Source organism: Pelodiscus sinensis, chromosome 31 (genome assembly GCF_049634645.1).
Source record: "Pelodiscus sinensis isolate JC-2024 chromosome 31, ASM4963464v1, whole genome shotgun sequence".
Taxonomy (NCBI): Eukaryota; Metazoa; Chordata; order Testudines; family Trionychidae; genus Pelodiscus; species Pelodiscus sinensis.
The window spans coordinates 10,338,239-10,363,833 of NC_134741.1; the positions used below are offsets into that span (position 1 = coordinate 10,338,239).

General features: G+C 52.7%; 5 non-coding genes across 5 annotated transcripts; 3 read left to right on the forward strand and 2 right to left on the reverse strand.

Annotated features, from left to right (window-relative positions):
- Positions 1 to 2,547: 2,547 nt before the first annotated feature.
- On the forward strand, positions 2,548 to 2,620 carry TRNAA-CGC (transfer RNA alanine (anticodon CGC)). Its single transcript has one exon. It is a non-coding gene; the product is annotated as a tRNA-Ala (tRNA).
- Positions 2,621 to 6,355: 3,735 nt separating this feature from the next.
- Positions 6,356 to 6,464, reverse strand: TRNAL-CAA (transfer RNA leucine (anticodon CAA)). The gene is made up of 2 exons: positions 6,427 to 6,464; positions 6,356 to 6,401 (listed from the first exon to the last, which is right to left on the reverse strand). It is a non-coding gene; the product is annotated as a tRNA-Leu (tRNA).
- Positions 6,465 to 15,219: 8,755 nt separating this feature from the next.
- TRNAS-AGA (transfer RNA serine (anticodon AGA)) lies at positions 15,220 to 15,301 on the reverse strand. The gene has a single exon. It is a non-coding gene; the product is annotated as a tRNA-Ser (tRNA).
- Positions 15,302 to 20,937: 5,636 nt separating this feature from the next.
- On the forward strand, positions 20,938 to 21,011 carry TRNAI-AAU (transfer RNA isoleucine (anticodon AAU)). The gene has a single exon. It is a non-coding gene; the product is annotated as a tRNA-Ile (tRNA).
- A 4,347-nt stretch (positions 21,012 to 25,358) lies between these two features.
- Positions 25,359 to 25,431, forward strand: TRNAK-UUU (transfer RNA lysine (anticodon UUU)). The gene has a single exon. It is a non-coding gene; the product is annotated as a tRNA-Lys (tRNA).
- Positions 25,432 to 25,595: the final 164 nt, after the last annotated feature.

Below are 25,595 nucleotides of genomic sequence, written 5' to 3' on the forward strand. Positions count from 1 at the left end.
AAAGCAGCTAAGGCAACTCTGGTGGGACTTGAACCCACAACCTTTGAATGTCTAGCTGGGCTCACATTAACCAGTGTAACTACAAAGTCCAATATGCTTTCTAGTGCACCACACAGCCTGATGGACTGCTAGGATTGATATCTCCACTCTCTGTTTTGCCGCATGGCAATTGCTGTGGGAAAAGAAAGGGGAGACAGGTCTGTCTCTTTTGGGAGGGCAGGTAGGAAGAGGGAGGGGCCACTGAGCACCCAACAGTGAAAACTAGGAACCAAGACAAAGCTGCAGTAGGAGAACATGGGCATCAATCCCACTACTTTTTGCATATAAAGCAAGGGGTTTCCCATCTGAGCTAACTCCCCTGCATGTGAGCATCTCCCCCAACCCACCCCACCTTGTTCTAGATCCTACAAGGTCTCTGTGGCGAACTGAGGCTCCTTTCTGAAAGGGCCACTTGTGAGACTGATACCCGTGGCCCGGCTAGCTCGGAGGTTTAGAACATGGTGCTCATATCACAGTGATGCGTCTTAAGAGCAATCCCCTTGTTTCAAACCATAACGGGTTCCCTATTCTGACGTCCCTGCAAACCTCATGGAGCGAGGGGCATTTCAGAACAGCCATTTATTTGCAACTAAGTGCTGTGTAGCCAGCGCCAAATTACAAAATAAGCTATTTCAAAATTGACTTGAAATAAGCTACACAATTGCATCGCTTATTCTGAGCTATGGGACGCACCCCTAGTGAGTTAGAGCCCAGCTCTGCCCCCAGCTCCCTGCTCCACGCACCCACGTACTGACTCCCCCGCTGCCATGGGGTTGTTTGCATTGGCCTCTTCTCTCTTTAGCCAGGCTTCAGCCAGGACTGAGACTCAGGCAGGAGAATGTGACCCAGCTCCCTGCACCTGGGCCCTGCATTTCTCATCCCTTCAGAGACACTTGTTAGTGGAGGAATAAATCACAGTCACATGAGTGTAGATTATGAAACTTTGTAGTTGTTGTTGCCTTGGAAACTCCCCACAGACCTTCCCCTAGGGTCCCGGGCAGCCCACTCACATTGCACAGCTCACTTCGAGATGAGGGTGCTGTGTAGACGTGCTCATCCTGTTGAGGACCAGCCTGCCAGGGGGAGGTTCTGGCCACTTCCTTTTCTTGTCTGTCTCAGACTGTGTCTACATTCCAGGGCTACATCTACACTGCAGGCTTTTTGTGCAAGAGCAGATGTTCTTGCGCAAAAACTTGCAGAGCGTCTACAGTGCAGACACGTTCTTGTGCATGTAAATTTATAGTACAGCATCAGAAAACAGGGCTTCTTGCACAAGAGTTATTCCTCTCCCCACAAGAAATAAGGCCCCTTGCCCAATAACTCATCCACAAGGAGGCAGTGTGGAGAGCCAACAGGGGTTTCTTGCTCAAGAAAGCCCTATGGCTAAAATGGCCATCAGAGCTTTCCTGCTCAGGAGAACGTCCACACTGCCATGGGCGCTCTTACAGAAAAGCACTTCTCTTGTGCAAAAGCACATGGGAGTGTGGACACACTGTTGTGCAAGACCTTTTGCACAAAACAGTTCTTGAGCAAGAAGTCTGCAGCGTAGGTATAGCCAGCCCCTCTCTCCAGGGAACTGCAGCCCCTCGACCCAGGCAGCTCCTCCCAGCATTCAGGAGGTACCAGGCCGAGAAGAAACCATCTGACATGGTGCTGCCAGGGAGGGGCCTCACTGCTAGTCACTGTTCCTGTTCCAGGAGTGGAGCGAGTTTTGTCCTGGGCACCGATATTGAGGGCGTGTGCCCCTGTTTGTGTGTGAGCCCCCATGGCACCCATTGGCTCCTGCTGGGGGGTGGAGGGTCCCCTGGTGCCATAGCTCCCCCTGGGGAGAGGTGGATGGACCCCTGTTCCAGTATTTCCTGCTGTGGGGAAGTAGAGGTACCCCATTTCCTATAGCTGCTGCTGGGGGGGACCCTGACCCCTTATCTCCTGATGTGGTTTTAGTTTTTCCCTGGCAGATGCTCCAGACAGGAGGGATGCTAGCGCACTGGCCCAGGCCGGGCCAGCAGTGATGGTTTTTACGCATGCAGGGAAATTCCCCGGCTTCTCCCCCTCACAGAGCTGCTGCCTCTCCGGGAGGCGGATGAACTGCAGGTGCGGGACAGCTCCCTAACAGCAGGGACAGCAGCCAAGGCACCAAATATTACTGGGTCTGAAGCCAGTGTTGGGAACTGGGCAGGGAACAGGAGGCTTTTGTGTCACACACGTCTCAGGTAGGACGGACCCTCACTGAGCCCAGACTGTGACTGGTCCTAGCCAGGAATGTGTCTGGGGCTGGCTTGTGACACTCTCAGGCCGTGTCTACACTGGGCGTAAGAGCAACGCTGCTGCAGTTGATGTTCCGAGCTCTAGGGAAGACCGGCTGATTGGAACTGAGCTGTGCAGAGTCTTGTAAAGGAACCGTAACTTCTCTGGAGATTTGCTGAGTTTTTGATGAGGGTTTATCAGAAGGGATGTTGTGAGCTCTGGAACAAGGTGGGGGGGGGCAGGAAAAACTACTCACAGACAGGGGAATTAGCTCAAGTGGTAGAGCGCTCGCTTCGCATGCGAGAGGCAGTGGGATCAATACCCACATTCTCCAGTGATAGATGTTTGCTGTTTCCTTTTTTCCACAGGCAGAGCCAGCCAGGGGCTAAGTGCTTCCAGGGGCTTCTTCCATAAGGCAAGGGTCTGGTTTCCGCAGGGCAGGAGGTGTCAGGTTTGCCTCACAGGGAGCAGTTTCTTGGCTAAAATCAGACAGGCAATGTCCAGCATGTAACACCCAGCAGAGGGGATTCACCTGCCTGGAGAGGGCAGGAATAGACCAGCACTTGGGAGCTTGGCTGCCAGCTGCTTAGCACATCTGGACACAGAAGAATCCCAAGACTTGGTTCTGCCAGGCTCCAGTTTCCCCTCTTCTGTTTCTTTTCAGCTCCCTGCAAACTGCCTCCCAGCTGTCGGTGAGGCTGAGTGTGTGTGAAACCAGCTGCACTTTGGATGATTTTGTTAATTGTTTAAAAAGCCTCAGGCACCTCTTCTGCCTGGGGAGGTGTCTGGAACAGATGCCTATTGTGACATCACCCTGGGGTTTTACCCCTTTAACCTCACCCACAGACTCCCAACAAGTCCACTCCTGTGTCAAGTGTTCACATGTTTCCTATCTAAGGAAACTCCTCCTCCCTTTTTCCTGCCAGTCCTTCCCGAGCAAGCTCTACCTGTCTGTGCCAATATACCAATAAAGTGTATTATCCCACCAAGTCCCTGTGATACCAACTTCTTCCTCCTTATCACCCATAGTCCTGTGTGTCTGTACCAGCATCTAAGACACAGATTGGATTTTGCTTCCCAGTGGTCCCTTATCCCTCCTTTATCTCTGCAGTTACAGCCCCTGCTCTCTCCCATTTCTGGCCCATCTCCCAGGTGTCCATGTTGTTCACTCACCTGTGGGCTTTGGGTACCTGCCCCCGTCAAACCTAGTTTAAACCTCCTCACTAGGTTAGCCAGTCAGCACCCAAATACTCTTCCCTTCCTCCACAGGTGAACCCCGTCCCTGCTGAGCAGCCCTTCCTGCAACAGCATCCCATGGAGAAGGAAGCCAAAGACCCCTGCCCACGGAGCTGTAGCTCTCTGTGCACGGGGGGGCCAGACACCACCTGGGCTCGATGGCTGGAGGGAAATGGGGAACGGCTGCACTTTGGGAGTCAAAAGTGTTGTCTGGAAACATAAAGAGCCATTTTTAAGAAACTGTGGAAGAGGGCACCATGGCTTAGTTGGCTAAAACACCTGTCTCATAAATGGGTGATCCTGGGTTCAAGTCTCAGTGGTGCCTTTTTGTAACCCTTGCTCACATTTTCCTAGGTCCTTCTAGGACACAGAAGAGGCCTCCCCTGGCCACCCATGGAACTGCTGGTTCAGGAAAAGGCTGACTGGGGAGGAGTGTTGGGAAGAAGGAAACCACAAGCCTGGAGCGGGTGCAGAGGCTGCTGTGACTGGCACTGGCACGAAAGGGCTCTGACTGATCCCCACATACCCTGACTCGCCGCTCCCCCCAGCAGACCAGGGAGACGGGGAGCAAAGCTGCGGAGGACCCAGGCGGCGGGACCGCGGTGCGTCTCCGTCCCGCCGCCCGCGTCTCCCTGGTCTGCTGGGGGGGGGGGGGCGCAGCTAGTGCATCCCCTCCCCCCCAGCAGACCAGGCTTTTCTCCGGATGCCTGTGGTAGAGCAGCTGGGGCGCTGCCGGTTGGTCCTGCAGCGCCACTCTGGGTGCTACTGGACCAACCCGGCAGCACACCAGCTGCTCTGCCCCAGGACTGCTGAACTGAAAGTTCCCCATTTCCCTCCTGCCTTCCCACCCTGGTGGTGTCTGGCTCCCTGGGCACAGAAAGCTACAGCTCAGTGGGCAGAGGCTCTAACATGCACATCTCCCCCTGCTGCTGGGGCTGCAGAGTTGCCTTTGAGGTTCTCCAGGGTTAGGGGAGGGCAAAATGCAGCAAACGTTGATTCTCTGGCTTGTAAACCCCTTGGTCTCAGGGTTTAGGTTGGAGTCCCCAGGTGGGGGCCCGGCCTCCTTCAGTTTGGTCCCTTCCTGAGGGCACAAAATTGACATCAGAGAATTCATTTGCTGTGCAGCAATCTCTGTGGGCCAAAGGGTTAGCAACAGAATATTTGCCCAAGCTTAAGTGCAGCAGCAGAAAACACTGTTGTGTGTGTTTCTGTGGTGTAGGGGTTATCACATTTGCCTAACACGCAAAAAGTCCCTGCTTCAAAGCCAGGCAGAAACACCGGATCTGCTCTTATTGCGGTTCCCCTTGGTGCCCACAAGGCAGTGCCAGGGCCTGTTGCAGGGATGTGTGGCATGTGCGCTGGCTTTCAGGAGCGTGTGGGAGACAGCTCAGCAGGTTAGGCTGAGATAGGAGGATGCAGGGCTGGGGCTGAGACTTCTCAGTGGTGCCTTGCCTGGGACCAGGTGATCGCAGCCACACAGTGGAGGGCTCACCCTGGAAGTGCCACTACTGTGCTGTTCACCTTTGGGGCAGTGTGGCTGTCGCCTTTGGTGCAAGTGGACACAAAGCCACATAATGGCTTGCCTCATGCCCAGACCCCAGCCACCCCGTTCCCCTCACTTTCTTCCCACCCAGCACCCCCAGCTTCCTTTGACACCCTCCCTTGTTCCTGCTCCCCCACCCTGCTCCTTCATCCACATTCCTTCTGCTCCCTTTCTCTTGGCCACACACGGCTCCTTGGCGCTTCTCAAGCCAGGCCCTGCAAGGAGCCACCAGGACAGGAACCAGCCATTGGAGCTCAGCTTGCACCTGATCTGGGAGTTTCCCACCACATCTCACCTGGGAAGAGGTGACTTGTTCTCCTTCCTTCTGACCTTACGTCTCCATTCCCTTCAAAGTTCTCTGCTGCCTCGGGACCCGCCTCCTCAGGGCGCTGCCCCTCTGCCACTGGGCTGGGAGTGGGAGACTCCACAGTCTCAGCACTTGGGCTGAGAAGTCTCACAGGGACTCGTCTGTTGATGGCGTTAGTCAGCCCGATTGCCAGCTGGATCCATTCCGTAGCGCTGCCCGAGAGGGAGCGTTACAAGTGCCCAGTGTCCATTGGTATTTTCTGGGGCTCTGTGTAGGGGATTGGCCTTGGCCATCTTTCCACGGGAAATGCCTCTTCTTTGGAACAGCAGCTCCCAGGAGTTCAGGGAACTTCTTCTTCTCAGCTTGGGAAAGGGAAGACTCAGGGGTGATTGGAAAGATATTTGTGCTGTGAAAACAGCAGGGCCCCCAGGGAAACTGGTAAATAATCCCAGTGCCCAGGCCTGATGTTACCTGCCCCCACACAATTCACACAGCAAACCTGGCTCCCCGAGCACAGGGCGAGTCTGGGGGCTCATTGCTGGGCCGTGGGGTGAAGCAGCAAACCAGCCTCCTCCAGTGGGGCCCGTGAGTGTTGGTGAATCTGGGCCCCTGCACCTGGGGAAAGGCAAACAAAAGGTCTGGGGGTCACACACAGACCCCGCTGGGCTGAGCAGGAAGTGGCTGGCACTTTGCTTTGTCTTTGCCTGTGGGCTTGGCTGTCTGCAGCCTGGAAACCTCCTGGCTCCTCAGACCACTGGTCTGGATGGTGCGTTACAGACGTCGGAATAATGGAATTGCTGTGTAGATGCTCCCATTGTTATTGCCGTGTAATGGCCGTAAGGAACGCTGCTGTGTAGATGCAGCCTAAAAGAAATGCTTTCATGAGCATGTGGGAGGAGCAAGGGCTCCTACAATGTCAGGAGAAATGGGGAAATGAGGTCACCTCTCTAGACATAAAAGAGATGATATAAGAAAAGATGATGTGTCAGGAATGGGATTTGAACCCACACCTCCATTTGGAGAGCAGAACACCCAACTAAGGGAAAGACAGGCCCTTGAGTCTGGCGCCTTAGACCACTCGGCCATCCTGACACCTATACAGAGACCTCTAATGGCAGTTTTCTTACATGTGTGAGTTGCTCAGGGAGGCGGCGGGAGCACCTCTCTTTCCCCATCTAAGAGCCGCTCTACAGCCCAGCTGGGTTTATCCACACTCATCCTCATCTAATGTTGTGAGGTGTTTTGCAGGGAGCTGACAAGAAACAGAAGAGGAGAAAACTCTGGCCGGCAGAACTGAGGCTTGGGATTCTCCTGTGCCAGGGAGTCTGTGTCAGTGCACCTGGGGATCCTGAGCTGAGTGTCTCCTGGGCTTGTTGGCTCCATACCAGGGGTGTCTCTTCTGCAGGGCGATGCTTGTTCCCGGGGCTAACACTTATCTCTGGGACACACTTTGTGCAGGGACCATTGGTCTTTGTGCCACAGTATGTGTCTGGGACGTGGGCGTGAGGAACCTGCCTCAAATAGACACATATCCGCCCCCAGCAGTGCTCTGCTTGAGACCCCGGAGCCCTGGCTTTGACTGGTGCCTGGCACGTGGGGAATTAGATCTCAGGGGAGATAGAATCATAGAATAATAGGACTGGAAGGGACCTCGAGAGGTCATCGAGTCCAGCCCCCCGCCCTCAAGGCAGGACCAAGCTCTGTCTACACCATCCCTGATAGATGTCTATCTAACCTGTTCTTAAATATCTCCAGAGAGGGAGATTCCACCACTTCCCTTGACAATTTATTCCAATGTTTGACCACCCTGACAGTTAGGAATTTTTTCCTAATGTCCAATCTAAACCTCCCCTGCTGCACTTTAAGCTCATTACTCCTTGTCCTGTCCTCAGAAACCAAGAGGAACAAATTTTCTCCTTCCTCCTTGTGACACCCTTTTAGATATTTGAAAACCGCTATCATGTCCCCCCTTAATCTTCTTTTTTCCAAACTAAACAAGCCCAGTTCATGAAGCCTGGCTTCATAGGTCATGTTCTCTAAACCTTTAATCATTCTTGTCGCTCTTCTCTGTACCCTTTCCAATTTCTCCACATCTTTCTTGAAATGTGGCGCCCAGAACTGGACACAGTACTCCAGCTGAGGCCTAACTAGTGCAGAGTAGAGTGGCAGAATGACTTCACGAGTTTTGCTTACGACACACCTGTTGATACAACCTAGAATCATATTTGCTTTTTTTGAAACAGCATCACACTGTTGACTCATATTCAACTTGTGGTCCACTATGACCCCTAGATCCCTTTCCACCATGCTCCTTCCTAGACAGTCGCTTCCCATCTTGTATGTATGGAACTGATTGTTCCTTCCTAAGTGGAGCACTTTGCATTTCTCTTTATTAAAACTCATCCTGTTTACCTCTGACCATTTCTCTAACTTGCTAAGGTCATTTTGAATTATGTCCCTATCCTCCAAAGAAGTCGCAACCCCACTCAGTTTGGTATCATCTGCAAACTTAATAAGGGTACTCTCTATCCCAATATCTACATCATTGATAGATATTGAACAGTACGGGTCCCAAAACAGACCCTTGAGGAACTCCACTTGTTATCCCTTTCCAGCAGGATTTAGAACCGTTAACAACAACTCTCTGACTACAGTTTTCCAGCCAATTATGCACCCACCTTATCATGGCCCTATCTAAGTTATATTTGCCTAGTTTATCAATAAGAATATCATGCGAGACCGTATCAAATGCCTTACTAAAGTCTAGGTATATGACATCCACCGCTTCTCCCTTATCCACAAGGCTCGTTATCCTATTAAAGAAAGCTATCAGATTAGTTTGGCATGACTTGTTCTTCACAAACCCATGCTGGCTATTCCCTATCACTTTATTACCTTCCAAGTGTTTGCATATGATTTCCTTAATTACCTGCTCCATTATCTTACCTGGGACAGATGTGAAACTGACCGGTCTGTAGTTTCCTGGGTTGTTCTTATTCCCCTTTTTATAGATGAGCACAATATTTGCCCTTTTCCAGTCTTCTGGAATCTCCCCTGTCTGCCATGATTTTTCAAAAATCATAGCTAAAGACTCAGATACCTCCTCTATCAGCTCCTTGAGTATCCTGGGATGCATTTCATCAGGACCTGGTGACTTGCTGACATCTAAATTTCCTAAGTGATTTTTAACTTGTTCTTTGTGTATCCTATCTTCTAAACTTACCCTCTCTCTGCTTCTATTCACTACGTTAGGCACACCTCCAGACTTCTCGGTGAAGACCGAAACAAAGAAGTCATTGTGCATCTCTGCCATTTCCAAGTTTCCTGTTACTGCTTCTCCCTCCTCACTAAGCAGTGGGCCTACCCTGTCCTTGGTCTTCCTCTTGCTTTTAATGTATTTATAAAAGGTCTTCTTGTTTCCCTTTATGCCTGTAGCTAGTTTGATCTCATTTTGTGCCTTTGCCTTTCTAATCTTGCCCCTGCATTCCCGTGTTGCTTGCCTATATTCATCCTTTGTTATTTGTCCTAGTTTCCATTTTTTATAGGACTCCTTTTTTATTTTGAGATTTCTAGAGCCCCACAAAAGCTGCTGCTCACATGCACATGTGCACATCTGTCTGGGGTTACTGGGCACCCAGCCTGCTTCCTGTCCCTGCCAACCTGGGCAAAGCGACATCACTGGTTCAGGGGTTCCTCTCCTCAGCGCACTGCAGAGAAAGCCCTTCTGTGTTAAAGGGCCTTAGGGAGCCCAGAGCAGAGGGAGCTGGGAATCTAGTCCCATTGATCCCCTCAACACACACACACAGTCCCAGCCCCAAGCACCCCCCCACATCCCTAATCCTGTACCCTGATTCCCATATCCTCCCACATCCTCACCCCTGCCCTGAGCCCCACACCCCACTGAGAAGCTCCCCAAGTACCTACCTTGAGCCTCCCACACTCCACTCTACACTTTAATTTCTTACAGGTACTGTCCTATCACAACCCCTCCCCCAACTTCCTGCCTTGAGCCTTCCCCTGCCCAAGGGGTGGTGCCCAATAGAACAGTCCCTGTAAGAAATGTGTCACTTTCACCCCTGGGAGCAGCTCAGCCATGCAAAGGGGCTGCCTGGGGTAGGACATTAGCCCTGGAGGGCAGGGGTGGGTGTGGCAGTGACATCACAAGGGCCTTTCACAACCCCTCAGCTTATTGGCTAACGGAGGTTGAGAGCCTGTGTGGGGGCAGGGAAGTAGCTGCCTGAGAAATGTGCTGGGCTGAGAGGCGGGAGTGAGCCAGGTAAGTCTCCCATCCAGAGCCTGCCTCTGGCACCCCAGCCCCTCCCTTCCCTCAACCCACTGGTACCCCATGTAAACCAAACCCTCTGCCCCCATCCTGAACCCTCACCCCTCCCAGATCCTGCACCCCAATCCTCTGCCCCAGGTCACAACCCAACCTCCTGCAACTGTTCCTGCACCCCAGTCCTCTGCCCCAAGCTCCTGTCTGCACCAACCTGCATCCCAGACCCCCTCCTCCTCCATTAATAGCATGGAAAAGTGCAGCCCTGGGAGTGGTTCCCCATCAAAAGTCATTGCCCAGGCCAGCCCTAACCTGTGCAGCAACCCAGCCGCCCCCCCCCCCCCCCAACTGCTTAATGAGACCTGCCCTGCCAGGGGCTCAGGACTCTGCCCATGGAGCTGCCATGTCTTCTCCAGAGCCCTTAGGCTGGCACCGGGGAGGACTGAGTCCAGACAGTGCCCAGCAGAGTCCAGCAAGGGCAGAGGGAAGAGCTGGGATGTGGTGGTGGGGCCAGGGATTGTTCTGAAAGGCTGATGGCACCGTTACACCCTTTTTTCCTTCCCTGTCTCACCCCAGCGCTGAGCAACACTCAATGTCGGTCTGAGCATCCGTCCTGCTCTGGGACGTGTCTCTGTGGCAGGAACCTGCCCAGGCGGCTCTCGCAGTGAGGCCCCTCCCTGGCAGCACTGAGCAGTGAGAGCTGAGTGAAGGGGGAGGCAGGACCAGGGGGAGAAGGCTCCATGACTGTGTCAGAGGGAGGCTCTGCCCTGGCCAGTGGGGAATCGTTGCCTCTCCGAGGGGCCCAGGCCTGGTGGGTCATTTCCCCAGGTTACTGAGTGGGGGCTGGAGCCAGTTCTGGGTTGTCGCCTTCAACAACCAAACTGAACCAATGGATCTTGTGCCGACCTGACACTGCGCTGGGCTAGTGCTGTGTGTGCCACAGAGCTTCCTGCAGGGCTGCCCACATGGGAGAGGGGAGGGGCAGTTTGAGTCACCAGCTCTGCCCCTTCTGAAGGGCTTGTGAAAATGGCAGGTGCTGTCTTGGCAGTGAGGGAGAGGTGGGAAAGGGGCCCTGAGAGAACCTCTTGGGTCACAGCTGCTGTAACAATGAGGTAAGATGAATGAGTAGGCAGATGTCAAGTGAAAAGTGAGGCTGGTTTCTCTGACTGGGAATTGGACCCAGGCCTCAGCAGTGAAAGTGCTGAATCCTAAACACTAGACCATCAGGGACACCTGCACATGGGGTCTTTCCTTACCTGCACTAGCCTTTCACAGGCCACTTTCTGTCCCCTTCAGGACACGGGTCCATTTTCCATTGTCCAGAGGGGACAAGAACTGAAACCAAACAGAACAGCAGAACAGCCAGACTGGGCCATGCCAGTTGCCCAACTAGCCCAGGATCCTGTCTCACGACAGCAGCCAATTTCATTGCCCAGTGGGAATCCTCAGGACAGTCAATTAAGTGATGCCTTCTGTCGCCCATTCCCAGCTTCTAGAATACACCAGCTAGGGACACCTGCCCTGTCCATCCTGGTTAAATGCCATTGATTGACCTTTCCTGCATTCAATTATCCAGTTCTTTTTTGGACCTTCTTGTAGATTTCACCTTCACAACATCTTCTGGCAAGGAGTTCCACTGGGCGCAAAAATGTTCCCTTTTGATTCACTTTTAATTTGGTTACTTACCAGTTTCATTCTGTCACCCAGGATCTTGAGTAGGAGAATAAAAATTCTTATTGTTTTCTGCACCCCGGTCTTCATTACATAAAACCCTGTCCCATCGCACCTTAGTCATCCCTTTCCCAAGCTGAGAAGAAGAAGTTCCATGAACTTCTTCCTTCAAAGTAGGAATAAGAGATCCTCCGGAAAACTGCTTTATTCCAGAGGATCGGGCCAGTCTAGATGCTTTTTTCCGGCTTTTCCCCAAGCCGGAAAAAAAGCGGCGGACTTGTTTATTTAAATCCCCCTGTGGATTTCCCTATTCCTGCTTTCCGAAGAAGGGGCCAGTGTAGACGTAGCCCTAGTGTTTTCCCTGCCTTGCATTTAGCCACCCCCCATGGATCAGGCCAGTGATTGCTAATCTTTTTTTAATACCATGGACAGCCAAACCCATTCACAAGCTTTTGCCAGACTGGTAACATATTTACATATCTGCATATACATTATGCAAATAACAAATATGCAAATATGGAAATAAACCATTACCAGTCCCTAACAGATCAGTGTTTGCAGTTATCTACACTTAAAAATTCACAGAAGAAATTTCCCTCAGGGTCCTGGGGGGGGCAGCTTTTCCCCCCCGGGAGGACTGGAGCCTGCAGAGGGAGGGGCGCAGGAAGAGGCACCCACAGAGGCAGGGGGCATTTGGGACACCCTGGTTATAAACTTCAGAAATGTTGTTGGGGCAGAGAAGTTGGTGCCCTCAAGTGCCACCACCAGTCACCTCTGCCCTTCCCTCCTACCCCACGGGGGTGGGGGAGTTGCCGTTGTATCTTTCCCCATCTCCTGTACAAGCCCTGCCCTGTGTCTCCCCTTCCCCAGCCAGGCTGCTCTTGCTCCCCCTGTCTCCTCCCAACCTCCCCTGCCCCCTTTCCCTTCCTATGACCCCCCGAAGTTTCCCTCCATTGCACCCCTACTCATGCCACCCACTGACTGGCATGATCCCCCCAACCTCCCTTCAGCACCTCCTGCCTCCCCTTCCTGCCCCCACCTCACACATCCCTGTTCCCCTTCACCTCTCTTATCTTCCCTCACCCCACTTGATCCCCCTCCCCACCCTCTCTGGGGTGGCTCTCCCCGCCTAGCCCCAGGCTGGGGTCACAGCCCCCTCTGCTGAGAGCAGCCCTGGGCCAGATACTCCCACTGCCACCCTGGGGGGGTCTGCTCTTCTGTGAAGGGGAGGGGGGCCTCTCCTACCTGCCCCCTCAAATGCTGCCCACCCTGGGGGGGGGGGGCCGGGCTGAGGGCCGGGCCGGGCAGGGACTGGCCAGGCTGGGGGCACTGCCATGGGAAAGGTTCCCAGGGAGCAGCTTTCTACATCCCACCAGCCCTGCGGGAGATTCCCCTTCCTGGCTGCAGCCCACGCTCCGGGGGCCCAGCAGTGCTGCACCCAATGCTGGGGCTCAGGGATCTGCCCAGAGCCATTTCCAGGGGCCCTGCAAGCAGAGGGCAGGAAAGGAGCCAGGCTGAGGCTTTGCAGGGAGCAGGCCGGGGACCTGGCAGGAGGAGGCTCCAGCGAGCACAGAGCCTGCGCAGGGCCAGCCTGCTGGGAGGGGAGCAGGAGCATCCAGCACCATTCAGGCCAGCGGCAGCCGACACGGGGGAGCTCTGAGACTCCAGGGCAAAGGCCTCCAGCCCCCCAGCCCCTGGGGTTAGGTGGCCCTGGAACCAGGCCCCCTGGAGTAGCATTGTGGCCGGGGGGCTCTGACCCACAGGGGGGCTGGCCCCAGAGCCCAGGGCCTGGGAGTCTGGTCAGTAAGTGAGACTCGCCCGTCAGTCCAAGCTGCTTTCTCCCCGGCTGCCGTTCCTGCCTGTCCCGTGCCAGCGCCGCACGCAGGCCAGTGGGGCAGGACGGGGGGTGTCAGTGGGGCCCTGCTCTCAGTTTGTCCGTCACTGGCCCTGTGGGCTGCTCGAGGGCTGAGCCCGTCGCCCAGGCCTGGCGCGGGGATGGAACATGGGGCACGTTTCCCCCTGTGAGCGTGTGCGGGGGCAGGAGGGAGCCACACGGGCCCGGCTGAAGGTTTTGTGCTGGGGCTGGAGGCTTGAGCCTGAGCTGTCAGCCTCAGCGGGACTTGCTCCTCCCCCGTCTCCTGCCTTGCTGCCTCCTTTGGCCAGCAGCGCTCAGGGGGCAGCTAGGAGAGCCAGGACCAAGGGCAGAGGAGGCCAAGGCACAAACTCCTCAGAGGGGACAGGCCTGAGGCCTCTGCCAAGGGGCTTTCTGTGGTGCCGAGGTGCCGAGCAGGGGAGGGAGGCCAGGCCTAGGCAGGAGAAGGGGCAGCACCTGCCAGGGCAGCAAGGCACTGCATTTCTGCCTGGTTTCACTCAAGAGTCCTTCTGCAGGTGAAGCACCCATTAGAGCCCCCTGTGTTGCTGGGTTCTCCTGCCCCAACACTCACCCAAGGGCTACCTGGGCAAAGCAAAGCAGCCTGCCCCAGGCCCCCTTCCAAAGCTCAGCTGGCAGAGCAGAGGCCTGTGGCTGGGGATCAGCAAAGGCCCTTAGGTTGTTTTTAAAAAAAAAAAAAAAAAAAAGAATGGAGATTGCCTATCTTCTAGAACTGACCTTGAAAGGTCATCAAGTCCAGTCCCCTGACTTCTCAGCAGGACCAAGTACCATCCCCAATTAATTTTTGCCTGAAACTGCCTCTGCAAGGATTGAACTCATAACCCTGGGTTTAGCTGGCCAATGCTCAAACCACTGAGCTATCCCTCCCCAAACATCTCTGTCCTCAGCATGGGGCTTGAACCCATGACCTTGGTATTATTAGCACCAGGCTCTAACCAACTGAGCTAGTTAGCCTGCTGATTTGACTCCAGCTGAAAGGAGAGATTCTTCTCCCTCCCCCTGGCTGCAGGCCAGGCCTTAGGACCAGGCGGCTGCCTTGGGTCTGTCCCTTTGGGGCCTGGGGCTACAATTGCCAAAAAGGGTTTGGGTTCCAGCTGCCAATCTAACGTCTTAGGCTGCGCAGACCTCAAGACACGGCAGGAGCTAGAGGGGAACGGTGAACAGCTGCACTTTGGAATGGGAACATGTTTTCTGGAACCATAAAGTAGAACAGTTTGAGGGTTGTTTTGAATGAGAGCACCATGGCTTAGTTGGCTAAAGCAGCTGCCTTGTAAGCAAAAAATCCTGGGTTCAACTCCCAGTGCTGCCTTGTGGTGAGGCCAATGTGTCTCTTCTTTCCACCATATCCCAACACATAGCTGGAGTTGGTTTTACTGTTTGCTGGTGTCCTAACAGTGGAAGTAGGATGGCAGCAAAGAGCTGGTGCAGTGTGTACTGGTGCAGGTGCCCTCTGGGTTTGATTTAGAGAGTCTTATCTAGACTCGCTAAATCAAACTCTGGGAGATTGATTGCAGCAGAAATCTCCACCTGAGTGAAGGCATGGCCTAATGGTGCAATTAGTTAGATGCTGATCACAGCCAGTCTGAGCCATTCTAGTGCTCCGGGCATGTGGCACTGCCCCCCGGCTCATGGTGCATGTGCAGCTCCACCCTGGGTGCACAGTGCATATACAGCCCCTCCCCCTCCATGCATGGAGGTTGTGGTGGCAGGATGCTCTTGTGCTGCACAGCCTGGCCCTGCCACCACCGCTGGCGTGCAACCCAGGGTCCCCTGGGGCAGGCCATGCAGAGCCCCACAGCTGCATGGGGAAGGGCACTGCTGACAGGTGCTGTGGAGGTTAATGCAGCCCCAGGGAACTGCTGCAGCCTGCCAGGAGCCAGGGCCTGATGGCAGCTGCCCCACTAGCTCAACCCTTATCCAGTCCTGATGCCAACAGTAACAGCCCCACTGCTGGTAACTCACAGAGGCCCTCGCTGCCCGAGGAAGAGGTGTGGGCAAAACACAGACCTCGCTGTGAGCAGGATTTGAACCTGCACAGGGAAACCCCATTGGATTTCTAGTCCAACGCCTTAACCACTCGGCCATCACAGCTCTGGGCAAAGTGGATTCAGGGAAACTGGTAAATAATCCCAGTGCACAGCCCTAATGTCACCTGCCACAGAGTTCACACAGCAAACCATTGCAACAGCTGTGCAGAGGAGTCCCGGCCATTCTGCTCTTAGGCTGTCTTGGAGGTGAGTTCTGCTTCAAGGTCTTCCCTCCTCCTTCTTGGTCTTCCTTTCCCTTTTCCTTCCTCTTCTCTCCTCCCCTTTTCCTTCTTCTTGCTGGTGTCCTTCTTGGACCCCAGTTTATAAAGAGAAATTCAAGTACCGCTTAGTTCTACCTTAACCAATTATTTTAGTATAATTTCACTATCCAGTCGGCTAAGATCGAGTGCTTCCAGCCTCTCGGAGAGCCATGTCACAGGCACAAGCCCCCAGAGATCCCTCTGGCCCTTCCAGGGATACTTTGCATGAGCAAGCAAGTGGCAGCAAGTGCTGGGCACTCTCATGGTAGGGGCCAGAGATAAAGCTGTGGTCCAAGGAGGAGTCTCTGCAGGCCCTGCAGTCCAGGCGGAGGAATGCAGATATTTATGGCTGAATGGTTGACGGCCTTGCAAAGAAAGGCCACCTCCCCCAACCCCAGACCAAGTCAGAGCCAAGGTCAAGAAATTGCGGCAGGGGTATGTGAGGACCTGTGAGCGCAGTTCCCGGACTGGGGAAGCACCTTAGCACTGTGAATACTGTGAGGAACTGGACCAAGTCCTGGGGGTTGGGGAACCCTGTCTCCAGGGACAGTTGTTTAGTCTGGAATGGAGACACCTGGGCAGCAGCGGCCGCAGCTTCAGGATGACAACCCAGATGACCAGCAGCTCCAGGATGAGGAAAAGGAGGATTCCAGGAACGTCGTGACCCTCACCCTGGCACCAGTCCCCCAGATGGAGGAGGCCTCCCAAATGTCCTCGGGCACCCGGGAGGGAACATCAGGTGAGTGCTGTGAGGTTGCAACACACACAAGGCAGGCGGGAGCACAGGGGATGATGCGATATCATGACGTGTCATGCTGATTGTAGGTTGGGGGACACCACACATGTCTGACCCCATAGAGGGCCGTCCTCCCCCCGCCATGTGTGCAAGGCACCACCTGCTCCTGCAGACAGTGCTGCCAGCGGCTAATTTCCTAACACTGGATGCAAACAAGCAAGTGTAATGGGGGTGTAGCTCAGTGGTAAAGTGTTTGACTATAGGCAAAAGGATCCCTGTTTCAACTCCAAGTGCCCCCTGAAAGGTTGATCAACTTCTTTGAAACCTTTGCATCTCCAGTTGCATCTCACTCTGCATTTATGATGTGCAGAGATTACTACAAACCCCTGGGCTGTGTCTATGCTGGGTCACTTATTCCGGAAAAGCAGCCGCCTTTCCAGAATAACTTGTCAGCTGTCTACATTGGCCGCTTGCTTTTCCAGAAAAGCAATGACAATATACTGTAAAATTGTCAGTGTTTTTCCAGAAAAACTATGCTGCTCCTGTTCGGGCAAAAGTCGTTTTCCGGAAAAACTGTTCCGGAAAAGGGCCAGTGTAGACAGCCCAGTAGTCTTTTCCGCAATAAAGCCCCGATCGCAAAAGTGACGATCGGGGCTTTTTTCCAGAAAAGCGCATCTACATTGGCCACGGACTCTGTTCCGGAAAAAGTGCTTTTCTGGAAAAGCATCCTGCCAATGTAGACACGCTTTTTCTGGAAATCCTTATAACGGAAAACTGTTCCATTTTAAGCATTTCTGGAAAAGGGTGCCAGTGTAGACGTAGCCCTAATGTGTTTCTGTGTCAATGCGCATAAACCAGGCAAACCCATCTCAACTGAAACAAGTTAAAATCTGCTGTGTCTGGTTTCTAGTCCCATCAATTCAGCAAGGGTGTGATCTGAAAGTCCTTGGTCTACCTGGGCTTTGCTGTGCAGAAGAACAAGAATCACACCCAGTGGGGGAGGAATGGCCACAATCAATCTTCTGGAGTTTGATTTAGCAAGTCCAACTAAGACTCACTAAATCAAATTCAGAGGGTACCCCACCAGTTTCCAGGACTTCTGCTCTTTGTTCCCTTTGGGTTCCTGAAGTAGGGAAATAGCCAGGCTCAGCTGACGGAGGTCAACTCTCGCTATGTAGGGTATGTTTACACTTGCACCCTCTTTTCCAAAAAGGGATGCAAATTTAAAGACTGAAAACTGTAAATGAAGCCACCAGGGACACATACAATGGGCCTGCAAAAAAATGAAACAGGTGAGCACTTTGCAGAGAACAGGCCATCGCCCTGCTGGGAGAGGCTCCATCATGCACAGACTCTGCACAGGGCCAGACTGCTGGGAGGAGACTCTAGCCATGGACTTTCCTCCCCTCTCTGTTACCTCCTGAACCTGGGGCTGAAAGGGACGTGGGCTGCAGACTGGTCCTGCCCAGCTGCCTTCCCCAGTGGGAGCAAAAGCGACGAGGAGTCCTGTGGCACCTTATAGACTAACTAAAGTGTAGGAGCATAAGCTTTCGTGGGCAAAGACCCACTTCGTCAGATGCATGTAGTGGAAATTTCCAGAGGCAGGAATAAATATGCAGGCCAGGATCAGGCTGGAGAGGTTGGAGCATATGCGGTTGTACCTCAGTGCTTGGCTGTAAACAATGGATCGTGTGGTGTGTCCGGGATGGAAACTGGAGGCATGCAGGTAAGTATAGCGGTTGGTAGGTTTTCGGTATAGGGTGGTATTGATATGACCGTCACAACTGGTGGCTGAACTCTGTGAATTTATCCTCACACACAACTATTTCAGATTTGGTGACAACATATACCTCCAGACCAGTGGCACTACTATGGGCACCCGCATGGCCCCACAATACACCAACATTTTTATGGCTGACCTGGAACAACGCTTCCTCAGCTCTCGTCCACTTACACCCTGTCATGATTATGAGGGTTAGCCAGCAGCCTGGGGATTAAGGGGTTAACTACACCTAGCCAGGTGGAGTGACCAATAGGAATGTAGGTGGGACTTTTCAAATTGGGACAAAGGAATTTGGGTTTTTTCTTTTTTCTCCCTTTTGTCTCTCTGAGAGTTCTCTGCAGCTACAGAGAGGGACAAGCATGTCTCTCTCTCCAAGACACCATTCTTCATTTTCTGTAAGTAGGGTAAAGTTTAGGTAGTTTCGCTAGGTTTTATTGTGTTATGGATTGGGTATGGGATCTGAGATCTGGCACTGCTTAAAAGATGTTTTGGCTTTTCTTTGTAACTAAGTTCTAGGCCCATAGAGTTTCTCCATGAGTATATTTTGTTACCTTCCTCTCTAGTCATTATACTTGCAACCAGAATATTGTTGTAATAATAAAAGTTCTTTCTTTTCTTTTATTAACCTGGCAGTGGTTAATGGTGTGCCCTGATTTTTGTTTTAGGGGGAAGATTTCCCAAATGATCTTTCCCCTGGTTTCTTTAGCATCATTTGGGTGGTGGCAGCGGAAGTTTTATTCCCAAGATCTAGGTTTTTAAGATCTTGGGGGAAGTTTTATACCAAAGCCTGGTAGATAAGGCTTTGGGGTACACTTGCTGGCCCCCACTTCTGCATTTATCATGCCAGAGTGGGGAAGGAGCCATGACACACCCCTTCTCTACCTACGCTACATTGATGACATCTTCATCATCTGGACCCATGGGATGGAGACTCTGGAAGAATTTCACCATGATTTCAACAGCTTCCACCCCACCATCAACCTCAGCATGGACCAATCTACACGGGAGGTCCATTTCCTGGACACCACGATACAAATAAGTGACGGTCATATCAATACCACCCTATACCGAAAACCTACCGACCGCTATACTTACCTGCATGCTTCCAGTTTCCATCCCGGACACACCACACGATCCATTGTTTACAGCCAAGCACTGAGGTACAACCGCATATGCTCCAACCCCTCAGACAGAGACCTACACCTACAAGATCTTCAAAAAGCATTCTGTAAACTGCGATACCCACACGAGGAAGTGAGGAGACAGATTGACAGAGCCAGACGTGTATCCAGAAGCCTCCTGCTACGGGACAAGCCCAAGAAAGAAACCAGCAGAACACCACTGGCCATCACCTACAGTCCCCAGCTAAAACCTCTCCAACGCATCATTAGTGATCTTCAACCCACCCTGGACAATGATCCCTCGCTTTCACAGGCCTTGGGAGGTAGGCCGGTCCTTGCCCACAGACAACCCACCAGCCTGAAGCATATTCTCACCAGCAACTACACACCGCACCATAATAACTCTAACTCAGGAACCAGTCCTTGCAACAAACCTCGGTGCCAACTCTGCCCACATATATACACCAGCAACACCATCACAGGACCTAACCAGATCAGCCATACTGTCACTGGTACATTCTCCTGCGCATCTACCAATGTAATATATGCCATCATGTGCCAACAATGCCCCACTGCTATATACATCGGCCAAACAGGACAGTCCCTACGTAAAAGAATCAATGGACACAAATCTGATATTAGGAATGGCAACATACAAAAACCTGTAGGAGAACACTTCAATCTTCCTGGACACACAATTGCAGATCTAAAAGTAGCCATCCTGCAGCAAAAAAACTTCAGGACCAGACTTCAAAGAGAAACTGCTGAGCTACAGTTCATCTTTAAGTTTGACACAATCAACTCTGGATTAAACAAAGACTGTGAATGGCTTGCTAACTACAAAAGCAGCTTCTGCTCTCTTGGAATTCACACCTCCAGATCAGCTGCTAGAAGTGGGCCTCATCCTCCTTGATTGGATCCACCTCGTCATCTCCAGCCTGATCCTGGCCTGCATATTTATTCCTGCCTCTGGAAATTTCCACTACATGCATCTGACAAAGTGGGTCTTTGCCCACGAAAGCTTATGCTCCTACACTTTAGTTAGTCTATTAGGTGCCACAGGACTCCTCGTCGCTTTTGCAGATTCAGACTAACACGGCTAACCCTCTGATACTTGACACCAGTGGGAGCAGAAAATGCTTATGGAAGGGTTCACACATTGTCCCCAATGCACTTGCCTGAGGGACTGAATTCTTGCTGCCCCTGGGTGCACCCAAATGCCCTTCTGGGGGGGCAGGTTCCCCAGCTCACACCCCTCCTGTCACACAAAGCTTGCAAATGGGGTTGATTTTCCTGCATCTCCTCTTGCTTGCTGCTGCACTAAAAGAAATCTTGAAAACAGCCCCGTCTCCTGTCACTGGAGAGATGGCCCTGTGCTGGGATATGAGAGTATCCCAGTGATGCTCCTCGCAGCCCAGGAAAGAAGGGGGCTCTGGGTGGAAGGAACCCAAGTAAAACAGGTCCCAGTGGACATAAACTGGGCACCAGCTTGGCCCAGTTGAGTGAGGGGAGGTTGGTCCCATGGTGTCAAGGGCAGCGCTCAGGACTCTGCTGCTGCTGGCAGGGAAGAAGCTGGGAGGCAAGGTGCTGGCAGCAAGAGATTCCGGCTTCTCTTTGTCCTGGGTCTGCCGGCCGCTAGCCACCTTGACCAACCCTCGAACCAGCTGGACTAGCCAGCCCATGTCACAGTGAGTCGCTAGTGACCCTGTCAGAGAAGAGCCATTGGCAACTTCAGAGACGTCCCTGCAGCTGCCTGAGGCGCCTCTCTTGAAAGGGCCACTGGTGACCTGTACTTTTATAGGCCGGCTAGCTCAGCTGGTTAGAGTATGGTGCTAATAACGCCAAGGTCATGGGTTCAAACCCCATGCTGGCCACAGGGGTGTTTGGTTCGGTGACTTCCCTTCCTTTAGTTGCCTGCTCTGGACAGGGAAACAGAAACAAGCAAAAGGCTGAGAGCTTTGCAGGAAGCAGGGCAGAGATCTGGTAGGGGGAGGCTCCAGCCTGTACAGCTCCAGTGGCTAAAAAGGCCTGGGCCTGGCTTCCTGTCCCCAAAAGCAGGGGAACTGATGCCCAAATTCCTGCTGCTGCAGTGGCTACCTCAAGGCACCAGCTGGGGGGCAGGCTCTGGAGCCCAAGCCACAACAGGAGGCTCAATATGACTGGGAGGCCTAGACTGTGTGTGCCCTGCACAGAGGCTGCTGCTGGGGGCCTGCTTCAGTGGCCCAGAAGCTCAAGTTCCTCTGAACCAGCTTCTCCCCCTGGAGCCACCCCCCCAGTGCTGCTGAGGCCCCTGACATGAGGCAGTGGGACCATCAGAGGAAGGTGCCAGCCTTAGCCCTTCCTCCCAGCCTCCTCCCCCTCCCAGGGTCTTTCCCCAGCCCCTCCCCAGTTCTACATTCCACAGATAAAAACCAGAGAGTTCGTTCTTTCAACAGGGAAAAGTCCTGTTTGTGTTACCGGGAGGGGGAGAGGGAGAGGGAAGAGGATGTGTTGGGGTGTGTTGAAGTTGGGAGGTAGGCACAGAGGGCAAACAATGAGGAGTAATATTAGTTAGTTGAAACCAAGGGGGCTGGGTTTGAACTACTGCAGAAAAAAGGACTCTGCCCCTGGAGCTGCCCTGTCCTCTCCAGAGCCCTTAGGCTGGCACTGGGGAGGCCTGAATCCAGGCAGTGCCCAGCCAAGGGGGAGGGGTTAGGGTTAGCCCCATGCTAGGTGTCAGCTGCTGTAACATGTGGGAAGAAGATTGACTAGGGACATGTTTTGGGAAAGTTGCAGCTGGTTTCCCTTACTTGGAATTAAACCCAAGCCACAGCAGTGAGAGTGCTGGATCCTAACCACTAGACCATCAGGGACACATAAAACAAGTTACCTACACTAGCCTTTCGCAGGCCATTTTCTGTCCACTTCAGGATGCGGGGGGGCCATTCTCCCTTGCCCAGAAGGGACAAGAACAGCCAAATAGAACATCAAAGCAGCCAGACTGGGCCATGCCAGTTGTCCAACTAGCCCAGGATCCTGTCTCACAACAGCAGCCAATTGCATTGTCCGGAGGGAATCCTCAGGACAGACAGTTATTAAGTGATCCCTCCATTCCCAGCTTCAGGTATACATCAGCTAGGGACACCTGCCCTGTCCATTCTGGTGAAATGCCATTGATTGACCTTTCCTGCATTAAATTATCCAGTTCTTTTTTGGACCTTCTTGTAGATTTCACCTTCGCAACATCCTCTGGCAAGGAGTTCCACTGGGTGCAAAAATGCTTCCTTTTTAACTCGGTGTCACGTTGCTGAATTGGAGGGAAGCAGCCAGATCGCTGCTGCACCCCTAGGTGGGGGTATTGGCCCCAGAAATTGGTGTGGGGGGAGCCATGTGGGGTATTGAATGGGAGATTATTGTTTGTTGATCTTATGTATGCTATTTATGTGAGTGTATAATGTCTATGTGTGTAGGTAGGAATCTGTAATCTGTGTGGAAGCTGAATATTTCTGTGAATGTGGTTAAGCATGGCTATGGACAGGCTGAGTAGCAAAGCCCTGTGGAACAATGACTCTCAATAGGCTATGGACACACCCAAAGAATGGGATTTGTCACCTGAGGGCAGCCGGCAGGGAACATAGAGATTGGCCTCTGACCAGGTGACTTGCTGCATACAAGAAGAGGCCAGGAAGGAGTATAAAGAGGCCATGTGGTCGATGCCATTTTGGTTCTCAGCTCAGCACTTCATCCCAGAGACAGCATTGCAGGGATTGAAGAGCCCGGAAGACCTGTGAACCCATTCTGATCGCAGGATGTGCAATAAGAACTTTTAAACAAGCAGCTGCAATATCTCTGCTAGAGCCTGCATCGAGGACTGGGAAATTCGGTGCATGTAACGTACTGTACTTTAATAACCTTACTCTCATGCTTTTCTTTCTTGTAATAATAAACCTTTAGATATAGATTCTAAAGGATTGGCCCAGCATGATTTGTGGGTAAGATCCAGAGGGTAAATTGACCAGGGATCTGTGGCTGGTTTCTTGGAACCGGACAGAACTTGTTCGGGGTAGGTGGGATTGGGTGCTAGGACCCCCCACCTGTGTATGAGGCCTGGGGCCATCTGGGGCACGGATATTGCTGGGGTGTCAGAGGGGTTTTTCTCGGGAGGCTTCAGGCAGGTTGCTGAAGCGCTCTGTGAGACTGGTTTTTGGCCTGAGTGGAGAGGTCGCCAGTCGGGGGCTGTAAGGAGCCCCGGATTTGAGCAATTCGCCCTGAGCGGACGCACTCAGCTGTGCCCAGACACGGCCCGGTCCGTCACACTCGGTTACTTACCAGTTTCATTCTGTCACCCTGATTCTTAAGTAGGCGAAAAAATAATTTCTTATTTGCTTTTGGCACCCCTGTCATCATCACATAAACCCCTGACCCATCGCCCCTTGCTTGTCCCTTTCCCAAGCTGAGAAGAAGAAGTTCCATGAGCTCCTGGGAGCTGCTTTCCAAAGAAGAGGCATTTCCAGCAGAGAAGATGGCCAAGCCCAATCCCCCTACACAAAGCCCCAGGAAATACCAATGGAGACTGGGAAAGCTCCCTCTCGGGCAGCGTTATGGAATGGATCCGGCTGGCCATTGGGGTGACTAACGCCATCAACAGACGAGTCCCCGTGAGACTTCTCAGCCCAAGTGCAGAGACTGTGGAGTCTCCCGCTCCCAGCCCAGTGGCAGAGGGGCAGCGCCCTGAGGAGGCAGGTCCTGAGGCAGCGGAGACTGTTGAAGGGAACAGAGACAAGGGAGACATGAGGTGAGAAGAAGGGGAACAAGTCGCCTCTTCTCAAGTGAGACGTGGTGGGAAACTGCCGGTTCCGGTGCAAGCCGAGCTCCAAGGGCTGGTTCCTGCCCCAGTGGCTCCTTGCAGGGCCTGGCTTGACACGCACCAAGAAGTGCCGTGTGTGGCCAGGAGAGTGGGTGAGGAGAACAGAAGGTGTTGGAGGAAGCTGGGGCTGCTGGGTCTTGGGGGATCTGGGCATCAGGGGGGAACCTTACCTGGTTTTGTGTCCCCTTGCAGCAAAGGCCACAGACGTCCCAGAGGCTGGATGTGCTGCCATTGACCTTGGCCTATGTGGTTGCAATGCCCTGGTCCCTGCCAAGGCACCACTGAGGAGCCTCAACCCCAGTGCTGCCTCCTCCCATCTCAACCTAACCTGCCTAGGGCTATGTCTACACTCGCGGCTTTTTGCGTGAGTAATATGCAAATGAGGCTAAGCATGGAATATCGCTGAGCATCATTTACATACCTAATGAGCCACCATTTGTTTCAGAAGAGGCTCTTGTGCCAGAAGGAGCATCTACACTGCCCCTTCTGGCACAAGAAAAACCCTCCTGTGCAATGCCGTTCTTCCTGAAAGGTAATAGATGTAACGACATTGCACAAAAGCGTTTTTCTTGCGCAAGAAGGGGCAGCGTAGACAGCTCCTTCTTGCGCAAGAGCCTCTTCTGCAATTTCTGCTGAGATGTGTTTTAGTAGTTAAATTCCTGGATTGCCCTTGCTCATTAAAACTGCTCTCATATGGTTGGAAATGGGGAAAATACTGCATTTTATTAACAGCAGCAGAACTGACTTACATAGGGCCTGTGTGTTGTGTAGTCTTGCCTTAATCTTTGCATTCATGCCCATCAGTGTGAAAGAAGATATTTGCATATATATTTGCATATACAGGCATCTGTGTATAATTCCCTGTAATATTATCACTCTCATATAACTTTGTATTAACATCTCATTTTAGATATATCTCTAAGGCTATGTCTACACTCGCGGCTTCTTGCGCAAGAACATCTTGCGCAAGGGTTCTTGTGAAACAAGTCGTGCGCAAGAAAACGTCCACACTTCCATGTGCACACTGTGCTTTTGCGCAAGAGCTCTCATGGCAGTGTGGACGCTCTCTTGTGCAAGACAAGGGTGACGATGTGGAAGGTAGAGAAGTCAGGGCACAGGATTCGGGATGGGGGGAGTCTTGGGGTTGGGACTGTGTTTGTGTGTTGAGGGGATCCCTCTGCTCTGGGCTCCCTGAACCCTTTAACACTCAAGGTCTTTCTCTGCAGCGCTCTTGGTGCCGTGAGAACAAAGCTTGGAAAGGGGGTTGATTTTCCTCCATCTCCCCTTGCTGCTGCGCTAAAAGAAATCCTGAAATGGGCCTCTTTACCTGTCACTGGAGAGATGCTCCTGTGATGGGGGAATGTTGCAACATAGAGCCTGGCTAGCTCAGTTGGCAGAGCATGAGACTTTTAATCTCAGGGTCATGGGTTCAAGCCCCATGCTAGGTGATGCTGTTCTTTAACTCACATTCTAAGTCTACAAGCAATTCACTTTCAGCTTTCAGCAGGGTTCTAGAAAGAAAAAGTCTAGTCCTGGGGTCCAGCTTTAGTAGAACCAGAGAGAGGGGAACAAGCTGCATTTTCAATCTTCTGAGGAGAAAGCAAGAGGATTT